The sequence below is a fragment of the Leptopilina boulardi genome, unplaced genomic scaffold, assembly GCF_019393585.1.
Source record: "Leptopilina boulardi isolate dan_hultmark-lab unplaced genomic scaffold, ZJU_Lbou_2.1 LbouV2_2, whole genome shotgun sequence".
NCBI lineage: Eukaryota > Metazoa > Arthropoda > Insecta > Hymenoptera > Figitidae > Leptopilina > Leptopilina boulardi.
Genome location: NW_026137751.1, coordinates 745,799 through 764,174, shown reverse-complemented (window position 1 = coordinate 764,174; position 18,376 = coordinate 745,799). Strand labels below are relative to the sequence as shown.

At 34.1% G+C, this 18,376-nt stretch overlaps 1 protein-coding gene and 1 long non-coding RNA gene across 2 annotated transcripts in view; both read right to left on the bottom strand.

Moving 5' to 3' along the window:
- Positions 1-18,376, bottom strand: part of LOC127278228 (furin-like protease 1, isoforms 1/1-X/2) — a 780,368-nt gene that overhangs the window by 55,274 nt on the left and 706,718 nt on the right. The window lies entirely within an intron of this gene.
- On the bottom strand, positions 6,193-15,370 carry LOC127278222 (uncharacterized). The gene is made up of 4 exons (XR_007842462.1): positions 15,078-15,370; positions 6,964-7,058; positions 6,702-6,837; positions 6,193-6,576 (listed from the first exon to the last, which is right to left on the bottom strand). It is a non-coding gene; the product is annotated as an uncharacterized LOC127278222 (long non-coding RNA).

Sequence of the window (18,376 nt, the reverse complement as noted above, 5' to 3'; positions counted from 1 at the left end):
TTTAAGTTTACGCTACGAGCGCTATCTTTTAAAAAATCTATTGAGATTAATTTTCTCTCACAATCGAGATGCTCTCATGCGGAGATAAAAGCGTGTGTGCAAGACCACCCAAGTGTCAGTCGTACTACACCAAATTGCCATCTTGAATCCCAGACTTATCCACACTCCCCTGTGCAAGCCGCCTTACGGTTTCCCCACTACTCCATTGGAGTGAGAGAGAGAACCTCCACGGTGTATGCGTGTCCTTGTCTAGCCATAGGACCCAGTCGCCATCTTGTATTCTCTAGCCAACCAGAGCCTACAGTAAGAGAAACCTTAAGGTGCACCTAGTAACATAGTCGCCATCTTGTTTTCTTTAGTCACCATAGCCTAAGGTACGAGAAACCTTAGGCTCACCTAGTGATACAGTCGCCATCTTGTTTTTCTTCTGTCTTACCCCTACCCTAACAGTGCAGGGAACCTTAAGACCCACCGGGGTTACACATTAGCCACCCTGTTCCTTGACTAACCCCTACCTTAAGGTACCAGAAACCTTAAGGTCACCTTGTGACACCATTGCCATCTTGCTGCTTTGAACTAACTTGCACCCTAAGTACAAAATTTTCTCTTGCCCTTTCACTCCTCGTACAATGACTGGTGTCAGCTTACTATGTGAACCTTTGGTAAAACGCTGGTAGATGAGGCTCCGCGATTCACCATAAGGTTCGAACGCAACCCAACTATTATTTTGAAGATTTAGTGTCCTGGGTCGAATTGGGCACTGATTATCCTAAACTGGGTTGAAGGAATTCCTATTGGCAAGGAGGGACAGTCAACAAGGTAGAGAGTTTCCTCTTGTTGATTCAGTTGTTTTGATTCTTTGTGAAAAGTACTGGTAGACGAGGCTCCGCGATTAAATAGCTGGTAGGGCTGAGCGATTAGAAGAACGAACCAAATTCTTGTCCCGATGGTTGGGTACTCTTTCCGATTCTAATTCCGGATTCTTTGAGAAAATCAAAACCTTAAATGAAAAACTGTCCGAGCAACAAGACATTATTGCAACTTTGACAGACGAATTCAACCGACTGACATTAGATTAAGACTTAATTTATAAATGTCTTCTGACTGGAAGAATGTAATTTTTGATGACACACAAGAGGAGATAGTAAGAGTTAGCAATTTTTTCCAGTCTCTCACTATAGACAGTCTAGAATTAAGGGTAAGGAATTTCCAGTTACAAAAACGATTAGACAAGGTAGAACGAGAATTAGATTTCTATTTTCGGCTAATTCCATTTGAAAGCGACATATCTCTTCAACTACAGGCATATATCTGAGATCTAGAAAGCCTAATGCAGAACTTGAACTTGAAATCCTCCCCTAAAAGAATTTATTCAGGACATCCTGAATGGAGCCGTTTTTATAACTGAGGCGACTGAGCCCGCATTTGTTAAAGCCGTGTTAAGCAAATTAAAAGGGTCTGATCGAGAAAGTTGCAGGGTTAAGCAGTTTAATAGAGTAAGCGCGTTGGTTGATCATTTAAACAAACGTTTTGCTCCCACCAAAAAGTATCAGTGGTATTTTGATAGCATAATGACTCTAAGATTAAAACAAACTGAAACCCTGAGCGACTATTATGACCGACTGCAGGGACTGATCAGTGGCGCCAAATATGCTTTAGAAGCAAAATATAACAAACGTTTTTCGGAAATAGTAGAAGGGGAACGTGGGCGACAGAAATAGGAAGCCGACATCATTATGAAACTCGTTATAGATTGCGCCCTTGAATCTTTTATACGAGGACTCCCCAAGGAAATGACGATTTTAATAGACACGCGAAATTCAGTCAACATAGAAGAAGCACGCGATCCGTGCCGAAGAAAGACAAAGATACTCCGAAAAATCTAGGGCATGGTCATATCATATCACCCGAGTAGAAGATCGAGCGCGCTCAGTCAGTCCTTTTCGCGGCAGGTGGAAAAATCTAGCAACACGGAGAAAAGTCGAGTAGAATTAGATCGAGAAGTGACCCTTTCAAACAAAACTCGTAGTGCCATCCCTAACACACTGCAGCTGACTCCTGAACAATTGTCCCAATATTTCCGGACACAAATCTAATTAAAAATCACGCTGTAAAAACGCTGGAACGTTCCGGTAATGTTTCACGTAGTAAGAAATAATTTTCCTATTTCTACCTACGGAATTTTAGGGCTACACTACTTGCGACAAGAGCAGGCATCTCATTCAACATAAAATTCCTACCATCAATTATAAGTTCATACATAAAAAACAGTATCGGTCCCCGAATGAGGCCTTAAAACAAATCGATACGCGACTAAAAAAGCAATTCGATAGCGGCATTATTGGCCATTCCAAGTCACCCTATAATGCCCCACTTTTGATTGTTCCAAAAAAACATGATGCTTCAGGTGTAAAAAAGTGGAGGGTGGTGGTGGACTATCGGGCCCTAAATGACAATATGATTGGTGATGCTTTTCCACTCCCAAATATCAGCTCAATTCTTGACAGGCTAGGGACCGCTCGCTATTTTACAGTTTTTTACCTTTCTAGCGGTTTTCATCAAGTGGAAACGCATCCAGAGGATCTGCATAAAACTGCCTTCTCGTCGCGAAGCGGACATTTTGAGTACCAAAGGATGCCAATGGGTATAAAGAATGCACCCATCTTTCAACGATTACTTACTGGCGTTTTGAGTACAATGCTTGACGTTGAAGCATTCGTGCACTTGGACTACATCATTACTTATTCTAATACCTTGGAAGAACATGCTAGACGCCTTTTTAATCGACTGCGAGCGGCAAACCTGAAACTTCAGCCTGATAAATGCGAATTCTTAAAAACCGAAGTTCTTTACCTCGACCATATTATAAGTGAAGAAGGCGTGAAACCTAACCCTAGCAAAATAATTGCAATAAAGAATTTCCCGACGCCAACAACCCCTAGGGACATCAAAAGTTTCCTAGGACTATCGGGATATTACCGACAATTTATAAAAAACTATGCAAAATGGGCCAAATCTCTAACGGAACTATTAAAAAAGGACGCCCCCCTGGAATTGGGGAGAATCGCAAAAGAAAAGTTTTTCTCGACTAAGAAAGTATCTCTGCCGCGAACCCATCCTCCAATATCCAGATTTTAACGCAACATTTAAGTTAACGTGTGATGCATCCGAACACGCTATCGGTACAATGTTGACACAAGTAAAGGACGGGGTTGACCTTCCGGTTGCATTCTACTCGAAAATATTAAACGCGAACGAACATCAAACGCGAAGTTTGAATATAAAACGGAAAAAATAAACCGAATTGTCGAAGACTTATCAACCAACCCTGCAGATAGGGTCGAAACTTCAAAGAACAGCTAAGAGTCTGACTGGCCCGACAAGTCCTCTTTGACTTCTGATACATCAGACCCAAATACCATAACCGCTAAGGACACTAATGACAATAAAGAACTAACCGAGAGACCCTCGGAAAACTACCGCGCTTTTCCTATAACAACGCGCTTCTCTTCCAGGCAACCTAAGGCAAGTAGTGCTGGAATAAGTCAAGAAGACCCTGTGGAGTACCCAAAAGACCTTCGAGTACCTCCTGCCTCTGCCCAACAGAAAAAGGGGAAGGGCTGAAGTCGTTTAAATCTAGGGTGGATTCAAATCTCCCTGACAGATCCATGGTGAAGGCCCCCGTCACCTATACTAAAGACAGGAAGGAATCAGATACCCCTTCACAATGGACAGCGAAACTAGGAGGATCAGCAAGTACATCAAACACTAACCGTCCTGCAGAAATAAAAATGACTCATTAAGAAGGCCAAAAGACGCATTACCAAGCCCTAGTGGTGAATCGACTAGCGTAAAGTACCCCGTCCCAGATGCTGCCTCTGCCCACACCTTGCCCGATGAAAAGGGGCCCCCTAGACCAAGAAGAAGACCTAAAGGGACAACAAAGTCCAAGAAGTCATATTATGGTCAACCTTCGTCAAGATCGATAATAGCTGATGCTGATAAAAGCTGCATTGCAAAACGTTTAAGGCCCAGAAAGGGAGTTAGCGTTGTTCATCAATCAAGAGATCCCTCATCCTTAACAAATGAACAATCAGGTGAAGACGACAATGACTCCGGCCTTCCGAAAGGATCACAGCGTTTTTCCACATTTCCCCCCAGACCATGGACTTTTCCGATCTACTGTTTCAATGGTTACCTCCCCTCAAGCTCAAAATACAGTTTCTTATCTTCCATTAATTCCTGACATCTATACGGACGTCTACGTGGACCGGGGCATGTGGCGAGAATGGTGAAGCAAGTCCAAGGGCTGGAATTGGAGTATGGTTTGGACCAAATAACCCACTCAACGTCTCCAAGCGATATAAGGGACAACAAACGAATAATGCATCCGAAATCGAAGCAGCCGCTGTGGCCGCACGCCAAGCGAGAAAGGGAGGAATCCAAAGGTTAATGATTAAAACTGACTTGCAATATCATGGCACGTTCCAGGCCATGATAACATCACTGAAAACGAAAACGCCGATCGCCTGGCTCGAGAAGGAACATTAATGGAACCAGAACCAAGTTCTACATTATCCTCAGAATCGGAGGAAGAGCTACCCCCTGAAAACATCATCAATGAAGTAAAGCGACGTCCAACGAGCAGTGATGAAGATACAGAAAGCCAAGTCGAATTTCAACCGACGGAACCTCTGACCGAAAAAGAGCAAATTATTGACGATGTGGAAAAATCAATCAAAAAGTTCGATACTACTGTTGTCAGTATTGGACTCAACTCCCCTGGGCTTACCAACAACATCTTATTTTGGAACTACGAAGGGTTAGATTGCAGTCCCAGGAAACAGCATGTTTCCGACGGAGAAGAGGATGAGGGACATTTAGAATATCTCAAGTCGCTAGATCCCGCGACTGACTTTGAAGATGGGCTCCCTGCACGAGTTTCTCATCTAAACTTCAACTCTCCACACCAGGACCTCAAGATGCCCCAGAGCTCAATCTAGTCCATTTATTAATTTACGGGATAACGAGGAAGAACAAAGACAATTCGGGTACAAGAAGATAACCGATGTAGTGCCGCGTCGAATTCAACCGTAAGATAGTGAAAATAGTGTAAAGTGCCTCTTCATTCATAGACATTAAGTTTCCCTGTTGTGATCTCCTGTTTCCCCTTTCCTCTACTGAATCCTCGAGTAAGGAGGAGAAGGTGCCAAAGGTACCGACTACCTCAGTGAACGACAAACCTCGTTTAGTCATACATACAAACGTGACAATTATGCTCATTTCATCTCAGAAGACTGTTAGCTCGTGGACTTAATTTCTAAGCTTTTGATTGCTACTGAAAAAATTGACCTCCGGGATATTCACGATAACAAGCCCATCAAGGGACAGATTTACGTTACCCCCTGCGGTAAATATAAGGTTTATGCCGTCATCCTGAAACTACGTCACTATAACGAAGTAAACTGGAATAACGTGATCACGGGACTGAATAAATCTAAAAATCGCCCTCGAAAATGACAAACAAAGATCTTGTCAAATGGAAAATACTGGAGACCTGCTGGGCGCTCTGATCCAAAGTAAAATGTCAGAACTTGTAACAGGAATTTTCCGCGGTGGCGTCGTAACCATCACCTTATGCCACGGAAAAATTGAAGTACCCCCTATTGAGTTACGTCCTAAAATCATTTCTAAATGATGATCAAGCAGCTGAGCGCTTGATCAAAGCGAAGGAAAAATCGAAAATTGACTACTACGATCGATCGATTTCTTGGCAAGATTGACGGACCTGTTGCTGCAATGCTAACGTTTCCACCGAAGAGGTTGCTGCGATTGCCGATCCAGCGCCTATAACCGGCATAACTAAGGTTTTCAATTCTTTTCTTATTTTGCTCAACAGAGCTATTTATCTGTTAAGTACTAAGTTAGCATAATATTTGTTCTTAATATGATTTTCTTACTTTTGACAACTAAGTAATAATATTAAAAAATTTTTTTTCTCCTCTTTGATAAATAATAAAGACCTTGTTCCATTGCAAAAGAAGAGAATATTGCACGTATATATTTCATACGGGGAAAGCCGAATTAATATTGTTCACACTGTTATTTTGCGTAAGTTGTATAAGGCGAATAGAAATATGCATTTTTTTTGGAGATTAACTACCGGAAGGGCAAGAAGTATTTTACTATTTTTAAAAAAGAAGAGAGAGAAAAATTAAGCTGATGTGTCAATGGAAGTATTTATCTCGTTTCGTATTAATAAAGTATACGTCATAATGAGGGTATTCCACTTCTGTTCAGATTTTCTATTCTTAGTTTATTTTTATAATTCTTATAATTATTACAATTCCTCTGACTTCATTTTGTTTGTTGAGATAATAAAAAAGAGGTTATAAAGGAGAAAAGGTTGCTTCTAAAAAAAGAGAAGAAGAAAAGAGGGCAGGGGTTTATAACGTGCCGCTACCACCAATCTTCGTCTTCAACTATTCCCTCCTTTGATTTTATTGTATCCTCGTCTCTTATAAGTCCTTCCTTGCCAACATCTTCCCAAGCCTCATCCTGGTCAACCGCAAAAGTCTGAAAAAAATGGTATGTATGAATGTATATAATTAAAAGGGAGGTTTAAGACAAAATTATCAAAACGAAACACATTAAAACAATATTTATCATTTTATCAAATTGAATAAAAGAACATAACTTACCACTTGCCAATTGGCGTAACATTGTGGTTCCCCTTTCGACGTACGATAAAAAGTTTGTTCTAAGGACAACCGCAGAGCCTTGTAAAAGGGTTGGTAACCCTCTTCTAAAGGTACCCTTGGAAGAAATTGCAAGGACCTAAAGAAAAAAAAATATTTAATGCGCATATCGGGGCCCACACTTACCCAGTAAAAGATTTCATTAAATTATTTGTAACATTGACAATTCCCTGTTATAATCAACTGAAATATGAAGGTCCATTACCGCGTGGCGGTTCCCTCCTTTCCGTTCCAGGCTCCTTGAATGAAATTCAAAATGCAAAGATTCCTAGGGACTCCCGCTGGATTTTGGAAGTTTTTCTACAACAAAAGAAAACACTAGGAATAACTTTATTTTCAACAGTAGTTCTTTTTCTGGGCAATTAATGTTGCACTCGACCAAGAGTTTATAAGTAATAGCGAAATTTACGATTAATTAATTTTAATTTACTTTAATTTTAGTTTTATAATAATTCAGTAATAGTTAATATAATAAATTCAACGTCAAATGTGTTTCTGAGAAAATAATTTCATTATCTTACAGTCGCCCAATAACCCAATTCCCGAATCTTACAGAAAAGCTAAAAAGAAATACATTTTGTTTTGTTTTATCACGGATAAATTAAAAAAAAGGAGAAGAAGAAAAGAAATAAAAAATATATATAATATATATAGTAGAGTTTAACTGAGGAAAATTTATCACTCTGGTTTTCTCCGTGTAGTTAAAAATTTGAAAAGGGATTAATTTGAATTAAAACTGTGACAAATAGTTCTTTTGATAAAGATTAGGTGAAGTGGCTTTTGCTGTGGGCAACAGAATTCAACATGATAAGTAAAAAGAAACGGAAAAAAGAAATTTTTTTTTATTCGAACTCTGAATTTTAACGAATATTTCATTATACACAAATTTTAATCAAGAAATATTTTCCTCTTGCTCAAAGCTTAATAAATTTTAACCCAATTTTTTTTAATTAAAAGAAAAACGATTTAAATAATTAATTTAGAAGAACTGGATAAAATTTGCTAAAAATAGTTAATTTTGTAAAGTAATTCCGTTAATTTTTTTCTTCCTGTTTTTTTTCTCTTGTTTTATAATAAATTCAATTTTGAAAAAAAAAATAAAAATATTTTATATGTATATAAATAATAATAATAATATCTCCCACAATTGCTTTGCGGTCAGGGTCGTTCTATTTTCTCAAAACCCTAAAAGTTTTTTTAATCTTGGACTTAACTCCACAGAAGTTGACATGTCAATCGCACCCTTCACAGCAGGCATCGAGGAAAAGAAGGGCCTGCTACGATATTCTCAGCACCACCGTCCTCCGTCGGAGAAACGCCATACACACGACCCAGGAGGTACGCTCTGAGTCGAGCGAATCTTTCCCCCGGAATCAGAATGCGTATCTTCTGGGCCCTCTCATTTGCGTCCCCATTAGAGAAGGTCGATTCGCTATTTTCCATCGAAATTTCATCCTCCTCTATCTCGCAATAACTTCTCACTAGGTAATTTCGCGAACTTTCCAATTTGAGCAAAACTTTTTCAATAATTTGTTCCGACATCATTAAAAAAAAGAACTTTTTTTCTTCTCCACTTCACAAATTCACAAATTTGAAAAAAGTAATAATAAGAGGGAGGGGCAAAAAAAATTCTGACCGTGCAGTGGACAAACTATTCCGATAACTGCCACAGAGCAACTAAGTTGCGGATGCAATGTGCTGATACACCAGGGGCAACAAGGGCCCATACATTAGTCATAAGACTGCACCGTATCACAGCATTCCTAAACCCCAACGGAAACTGCCATGGTACACCGAAAATAAAATAAAATCTTAAAATGAGAAGATAATTCCTCTCAACTTTTACTTTTACATTTTATTTTCAATATATGAATATTCATCTAAAAAATAGAAGATTCTCTTCTTTAATTTAAGAACATTTTGGTTAGATGATTACTTTTAATCTTTCTTTTTCGATTGAAAGTATTCTTTTCCAATTGAGATTTTTCTTTCTATAACTGATATTATTCCTCTAGAATCATAGTTTTTTTGTTTCTTTACGCACATTTTCAAACTGTTCGAAAAGTGACAGTTAAAAAAGTAAATAATGGACATCGCACTAAGAAACCTTCTATGTGAAGTGGGACTAACAAATTACATCTGTAATTTTGAAAATAATATTAAGTACTTACAATTAATAATGTTATCATAATAAATTAATGTCAATGTTTTTAACCTCTATTCTTTCTATAATTAGAATTTTGTAATATTCCAGTTAGAATTAAATTTTTTCAGCATCATAATCTATAAATATTATTTAAAAATATATATTCATTTTTATATAAATAAAGATAAGAATGAATTTTTCTCTTCCATATTTTTATTTTTAGGAATGTTTATGAATTACTTTTTCGATTTTTTGGAAAGAAGTAAATACAAATTATTTTATAATTAATTCATAAACTTTTTTACTTGCATACTATTCAGTTTATTTTAAAATTAACCTAAGTTAAATGTATTTTTCTTACACTAAAAAATTTTAGTATTTTCATCTTGCCATATTTCGTTCTCTAAAATGATTTCTTTCCCTATAAACAAAGTTTATAGGGTGAACTAACCAATATAATTTCTTCTAATTAAATAAAGAAGATTGACATTTCTGAACTTGACGTAGGATTGAAACAAGATGAATATCTCTTTATTTGAGATTATTCCTCTCAAAATATAGAAGAGGAAAATCCTCTCAATTGGATATGAATACTTTAGTGCCCATACATAAGAAAAAAAATTGCATCAAAAGAAGAGGAATCTTCTAAAATTAAGAACTTATTTTTTTCGGTGTACAAATAATGTAAAGAAAATACATCGGGGTAAAGATTCTTGAGAACCAAATATGGCGTCTGTAAGAAGCAGATAACAAAAGATGAATTGTTATAAAATCTGTCAATAATTACTATTTTCCACACGGAACAAACAAAAATAAAAAAAAGAAGAAGTTTTTTTAAACGAAAAAAGATTACATCTGAATAAGAAGTACATTTTATTATGATATCAAGTGTCTTGCCATTTTAAATAAATTAATTCGGGGAAAAGATTTCGACCACAATATAGAATTTAAAATTGGCAAAATAATATATGAAATTAGTTTCTTCTTGCCGTTCCTATAAGTTTGAACTCTATCGCTACGTCATAATAAAGGTACTATTTATTAAATAAGTGAACAAATGTAATCAATCGTAATTATAAGGAATAATTACTAACTGCACTTGTCTTGTTGGTAGGGATAAGACTCCGTAAAAAAAATAATAATAATAAAATTTGATTTGTTTTCCTGAAAATTATGAAATGTGACAGGATTCATATTTATCTGTAGGAAATTTACACAAACAAATATGATTCATGCTATGAGTAAAAAAAATAAAGAAAAACCCTGAAATTATAAAATAATATTGGATATTAGATATTATATAATCTTAGATATTATAAAAAAAAAATTTTTTACGTGTAACACGTAGGTCGGAAGGAAATTGCGCTACATAATACCACAATAAGACGCAGTCAAGCGCAATGAGTTTTTGGGGCAAAAGCGAAATTTTCACGGTAGATTGTCACGATTTCAGATTGTAACACCAAAATTAAATTTAATAAAATTTTGTATGTATTGTATATTTATATAATGTTGAATGGTTGTGGGTTGCAGGTGATTATATGAATTATTATAAATAACTATATATGATTTTGTGTATTTAATAATCATTTCCTTGTCAAATGTTAATTTCGTTTTGTCTCCCGCTTTTCTTTTCTTGTTCTGTTGCTCGGTGATTAGGCTAACGGCAATGAAATATGAACCACCAACAGCAGATAAGCAGCTCGTAAAAGCGCTTGCCTGTACCTCAAGAGAACTGGCATGATTTGATGGAAGGAATGTTTTCCTTTAATATTCGTCTAGGTTGTAATTAATTTTAAAACTAGTTTAAGTTTAATGATTTTATCCATTAAATGTGTAGACATTTAATAATTAAGGGGATTTAAACGGTGGCGTTACAAACATTTAAATCTAAATAATAAAGCGATGTGGCGGAATTTCAAGTAGTGTCGAAACAAATATTGGGTTGAAAATTAAAGAAAACCAACAAACACGGGCTCCCGGTTTACGAGTATCAACACAACCATGAGTTCTTCGTGCTACGGTAACACACACACGCACCTCTATGTAATGATGCAACTCCGCATGCCTTTACTCGCCGCCTTATCTGTCTTACCGAGATCCCCTCACCCCTCCCCTGGAACTACAACCCTAGAAACTACGGCATTTAAAAACAAACGCACGCGCGTCTGAATTCCAGCCTGGTAAAAAAACACCCGTTGAAGGCGCACTATGAAAATTGAAACCTGATTTTCAATTAGTTTAAACATTTTATTGGAACTCCCCGTTCGCAATAAAATGCCGGAGGAGTGTGAATTACATGTGTACCTAATATAGAAAATACCCCTGTAATTGGCACTAACACAGGATTATACTAATGTTTGTGACTGTGGGTGGGTCACAATTGTAATTAAACTTAACATTACAATTGTGACTTACTATTTATAGTCAACAAAAAAACATTAACGTAAAATATATATATTTAAAAAAAAAATAATATTATATATATGAGGCATTCTTTGTCAAAACCGACACCCCCCTCTCGCACAAATTCTTTTCATTTTAAATTCATGTTTAATGGCTTAAATTTTAGTTAAAGGAATATACTTTTGAAATCTGAGTGGCGTATTTCCAAATACAAAGGGCTAAAAAGGCCTCAAACATTACTTTTTGGATTGTTCAAAATGAATTAGAGTAACTTTTTATTGGTAAATTTAAAGAATAACCTTTATATTGGATCCTATATTTTGTTTTTGGATATATGCCACTCAGATTTCAAAAGTATATTCCTTTAACTAAAATTTAAGCCATTAAACATGAATTTAAAATGAAGAGAATTTGGGCGAGAGGCCGCGTTGACAAAGAATGCCTCATATATAAATAATATTTCCAGAAAAATATCAAATTACTTTTGATATTTCCGTTCTCACGGAGACCATCGTGATATTAAGAAGCATGACAGCCAAATATACTGTCCAATGGGCCTTGTTTTTTCCCTACTTCCATCCTTATTACCCCAAAAACCATAAAATATCCCACCTAGGCTAGGACTAAAGGCATGTTAAAAAAAATTTTAATAGGGGCAGTACAACTTTCCTCGAATATTAACAAACACTTCTCCTGGCTTTAGCTTGGTAAGAGTTCTTTAAGCTTGGAAACGCCGCGACTTAGCCCGTCCGCGCGTCGAGTCCATGTTAAAACTTTATACTAAGTAAACTTGGGTGGACGAAAAAAAGAGAGATAAAAAAAAATGTTTTCTTTTGAATTCTCTAAATCGGCGGAGTCGCGTGGAGGCCATTTTTGGTGAAAAGTACAGTTGTTATTTCCATGCTACAGCTGTGATTTTTGTTTTCCAAACCAGCCATTCCGCATGCAAGTGCCTGAGTCGTCCTAAAATTGGTGGATCCACAGAGAGAGAAAAGTTACAGATCTTAGTTCGCCCGTTGGACGACGTCGTAAAACCCGTGCGTAGACGACGTGCAGCGGTAATTAAGAGACACCTACCGTAAGCAGAATAAGTATCGTTCCTAAAATTAATTTGTTGTATTCCTTAAATTTAATTTTGATAAATAATGATTAATGAAATTTCTAAGTCTTTTCTTATTCTACTTTCGTAACAATTAGTTTCAATTTTCCATTTTCTTTTTCTACACAAAGTGGCTTGGCGGAACGTTTTTTTATTATAAAAAAAGAAGGATAAATGATCCCACTTAAAAATAAACAGAGTTTTAAGCACCTTTTCCTTACACACTTTCGGTTAACTTAAAATTCTAGCAGCTTGGTGCCTCCTCTAACCTCAAAATTGACAATGTCATTTTAGTATAATTTTCTCGTTTGTAACATTATCACTACCGTGTAGCCCGTCAAAATAGCTTTCAAAATCGTTATATATATGTTAACTTTTATGCATTCTACTTATAAATATTGTACATTGAAAAATTTTTTTTTTAAAGTCAAAAATTAAAAACGTAATTCAAAAACTATTTTATCAAATTCAATAATAATTGATTTTTACACTTTCACTAACAATGACAACATTTTTGAAAAGTATGGATTAAATTTAAGAACTTTTAATTTTTTGTTCGGACATTTCAGGAACTTTGCCTCATATATATATTAGGGTGGTCCTTAAAAAACAAATTTTCGAATTTTAAAGTTCGTAACCCCTCATTTTGTTAAGCATGGAAAAATAAGAGACACGTATTTTTTTTTTTTTTTTAAATTAATATTTAATGGTGCCTCATCGCACTTGAATTTTTACATGCATTTTGCATGGGGATAAAACGTTTTTTCGTAGATTTGCTATGAAATGATGAAAAATGAATATTTTTTTATCGGACCACTTTGTTTTTCTTCATTTATGTTCAAAGAATAAGATCCAATAATTTATTTATGAATTTTTAATAACAAATATTTTTTAAACAGCTCCTAAAAACCCTCAAAAAATGCAAAATCAGGGAAAAATCGTTAAAAAATGTTTATTAATATTTTTTATAGTCTTTTTTGCAAGATTTTTTATTTACAAATTGAACAAATACTATTAATCGTATTTTTCAATAATTTGCAATTTGTTTAAACAATATATTGTTGTTACTGTAAAATTGTTGTTAAAAATATCTGGAAAATGATTTTTTTTTAATTTTATAACTTTTATTGACATGAACTGCAATAAATAACAGTTTATTTAAAAAAATGTCAACAAAAATTGTTTAAACAAATTATTTTTGTTATTTTAAAACTAGTGTTTAAATGTATCTACAAAGTTGCTCTTCCCCCTTAATTTTGCAAGTAGTTCTGCTGTTTACAATTGCAATATTATCTTAAATTTCAAACTTCATTTTCGACAATTGTTTAAACAATTTAATTTTTTAATCAATTTAATACTTTTAGATTTTCTAAAATACATACAGTGCGAATTATTAACTGCGGCCCAGCCTAATTCTGACAGTATAGTTTTATTTATAATGTTGCAAGTCGATGTGCTACGACAAGTTTAGACGGGTTTGTTCAGGTAGCACATCGACTTGCAACATTATAAATAAAACTATACTGTCAGAATTAGGCTGGGCCGCAGTTAATAATTCGCACTGTATGTATTTTAGAAAATATAAAAGTATTTAATTGATTAAAAAATTAAATTGTTTAAACAATTGTCGAAAATGAAGTTTGAAATTTAAGATACTATTGCAATTGTAAACAGCAGAACTACTTACAAAATTAAGGGGGAAGAGCAAATTTGTAGATACATTTAAACACTAGTTTTAAAATAACAAAAATAATTTGTTTAAACAATTTTTGTTGACATTTTTTTAAATAAACTGTTATTTATTGCAGTTCATGTCAATAAAAGTTATAAAATTAAAAAAAACATCATTTTCCAGATATTTTTAACAACAATTTTACAGTAACAACAATATATTGTTTAAACAAATTGCAAATTATTGAAAAATACGATTAATAGTATTTGTTCAATTTGTAAATAAAAAATCTTGCAAAAAAGACTATAAAAAATATTAATAAACATTTTTTAACAATTTTTCCCTGATTTTGCATTTTTTGAGGGTTTTTAGGGTCAGTTTAAAAAATATTTGTTATTAAAAATTAATAAATAAATTATTGGATCTTATTCTTTGAACATAAATGAAGAAAAACAAAGTGGTCCGATAAAAAAATATTCATTTTTCATCATTTCATAGCAAATCTACGAAAAAACGTTTTTTCCCCATGCAAAATGCATGTAAAAATTCAAGTGCGATGAGGCACCATTAAATATTAATTTAAAAAAAAAAAAAATACGTGTCTCTTATTTTTCCATGCTTAACAAAATGAGGGGTTACGAACTTTAAAATTCGAAAATTTGTTTTTTAAGGACCACTCTAATATATATAATCTATAAATGTTAAAGGTTTTTATGTTAAATAAATAATATAAAAATTTACTTTTATATTTGTATTTCTTCATATTTTTACATTTTTAATTAATTTTTGGAAGTGCTGCACGCAACCGGGGTTAAATTTTATTTGGTCCGAAAACACTACCTTTTGAAATTCTTTCATAATTCTTCTATTTTAAAATAAAAGTCTAGTTTCTTTACCAAAAGTTAGGTATTTACACTAGCTTTAAAATGGAAACAAATTAATAAATACACATAATTAAACACATGAAAATTAAAAAACCCAAATAAATAATAATACCTGGAATTTAATCTTCTGATAAGAGGGATATACGCTCTATTATGAAAACAAATATCCGCCTTCTTATTAATTGTAGAATCGTTACTTAAAATATGAAACATTTAGGAAATAAAGCGTTTTTTATCATTTTTTTACGATCTTGTATAATGGTATTCTTCCAATCGAAGTCATGATCACAATTTAGTTGATGTGCACGAACCACAGATTTATCGTTTTTGTTATTTTTATGTTCATTGATACGTGTGTTCAATGAGAATTTTGTCTGGCCAATACAATTTGCAGGGCAATTCTTACAATTTAATTTGTAAACTACATTCGATTCTTGATACTTCTCGGTTTGATTTTTACCGAGTTATACTACATATTTTACATTTTTTATTAACAATCGGAATGGAATGAATGTTATGTCGTTTAATAATTTTGACAACTAAGCATTTAACATTGACTATTTGCAATGTAATATTATTTTAAATATTCAGGTATTATTATTAATTAGTTTTTTAATTTATGTATTTATTTATTTGTTGTTTTGTTAAATGAATTAGCCGGAAGAAGATGGTAAACCAAACCATTGAAACGTCGCAAATTGACAAAATAACATAAATTTGTTTTTTTGTTTTTTATCTTCCACTGAAAATTTCACTTCTCATCAAAATATACACATGGAAGGAAATTTCTCATTTATCTATAAAATTTAATGTAGGTAACTGTTAATATTTAGCACTCAACCTTTATATGATTTTTTTAGACTTATTATTTTCTTTAAGTTAGGGGCACTCATTTTATATTAAAATTATAACATTTTTCATTCAATAGACTGTTAAAATCAAGGAGGTCACCTCATTGCGTTTCTCTTGTATTAGACATTTAGGTTTTTTAAATTTGAATATTTTTTGTTTATATTATATTTCATAACGCTATCAAAAATGATATAATTATATATATGTTGAAAATTATGCTTTTTTAAAATATAGAGATGATCCAAATACATAAGATTTGTTCAATATTAATTTTACTACAATATATTTAAATATAAATTGAGCGTACTACCCAATAGAGCGTGCGTTTGAGCGTCGATCGAGATTCAGAATTGGGACGCGCAATTCCAGTTGTTTATATGTTATAAATGAGGGTCCACGCGATTCGAATATAAAAGTTGTCAGACCGTTTTTTATATGGCTAAAATTTTTTAACTTTTACTACCCCCTTCACAGTCGATGACGTGTATACACGTCATGGCATAAGTGGGCTCAAACTGTCGATGACGTGTATACACGCAAGCAGATTTGTGGCTATATAAACAGACATATTTGTCCCAAAATTGTTACTCGGGGGTTTTCGGGGTTTCTGATTACGAATCTGATATCAGTTTTTTAAAATTCAAAATGGCGGATCCAATATGGTGGACGACTTTTTCAAAATTTGATGCGATTCGCTTGAAACTTGTTACTCGGGGGTTTTCGGGGTCGCTGATTACGAATCCGATGTCAGTTATTCAAAATTTCGGATCCAATATGGCGGACGACTTTTTAAAAAATTCATCGGATTCGCTTGAAACTTGTTACTCGGGGGTTTTCGGGGTTTCTGATTACGAATCTGATATCAGTTTTTTAAAATTCAAAATGGCGGATCCAATATGGTGGACGACTTTTTCAAAATTTGATGCGATTCGCTTGAAACTTGTTACTCGGGGGTTTTCGGGGTCGCTGATTACGAATCCGATGTCAGTTATTCAAAATTTCGGATCCAATATGGCGGACGACTTTTTAAAAAATTCATCGGATTCGCTTGAAACTTGTTACTCGGGGGTTTTCGGGGTTGCTGATTACGAATCCGAAGTCAGTTTTTAAAAATTTTTAAAATTTAAAATGGCGGATCCAATATTGCGGACGACTTTTTCAAAATTTGATCGGTTTCGCTTGAAACTTATTACTCGGGGGTTTTCGGTGTCGCGGATTACAAATCCGATGCCAGTTTTCCAAAATTTTGAAAATTCAAAATGGCGGATTCTTTTTTAACGTCTCGATTCCCGTTTGTTATTGTCTGTACAGTACTGTCACTGTCATTTTCGTTGAAGGCGATTGACTGTCAATTGTTTTCGTCATTGCGTTGTTTCTGTGTCGAATGTGTTATTTTTATGCTTCTTTTCACTTTCAAAAATTGTCTCATCTCTGTTTTACTAAATCGATTACCAATTGTTTTTTACAGTCTCGATTCCCGTTTGTTATTGTCTGTACAGTACTGTCACTGTCTTTTTCGTTGAAGGCGATTGACTGTCAATTGTTTTCGTCATTGCGTTGTTTCTGTGTCGTCTGCCATATTGGATCCGCCATTTTAAATTTTGAAAAACTGACATCGGATTCGTAATCAGCGACGCCAAAAACCCCCGAGTATCAAGTTTCAAACGAAACCGATCAAATTTTAAAAAAGTTGTCCGCCATATTGGATCCGCCATTTTGAATTTTCAAAATCTGATGGAAGATTCGTAATCAGCGACCTCAAATACAATAGTATACTTGATTGCGCAAATTTCAGTTTTTAAAAATGTTGGTGACATTTTGAGCCCACTTATGAGATTTGGGTCTCGACTGTGAAGGGGCTACTCTACCAAAAATGGTTTGTGTTCTAGCGAAAAATCTTTAGTTAAATATCTTTTTAACCCTTTGCCTACAGTAGAAAATCCCTACTATGTGAACGCAACCACGTGACCACCTCACTGACGTGTAATACATGAGTGTTAGTGACTAAAGCTCAGGGCTGTAATCGTTCTAAACACACTCAACACCCGAGTAGTAATATAATATCTTTAATTGTATAAATTAACAGAAACAAACGAATTAAAAGTATTTTGTGAGTAATAATAATGCACTTGTGTGCCATTGTAAGAAATATTTAAGGATATGTAGAAGAAAAAATCTAAAAATCCATTTTTTATTATAACCTCAAAATCTGGACAATGTCAAATCATAAAAGGTAAATAGAGAAACTTTTTCTTCTTTACTTACATTAGACAATTATAATAAACAAAAAATTTAAAATTAAATAATAGTAAAAATGAAATTTTAATTTACTCCCAACATGTAAATCATAAAATGGTCCCACCGGTTCTTTGAAGGGTTTTGGATATATGTTTTTGAACTTTGATGATCATTTCTACGAATTTAGTTTTCTTTTTTATTTTTGCTTTGATTCTTTTTAGACTGATATTCTTTCTCAAAATCATCTTCATCAATTTCAGATGCACAGTTTATTTTGAAATTACTATTCTCTTCATCCGAACTAGAATCACTTATAATTTT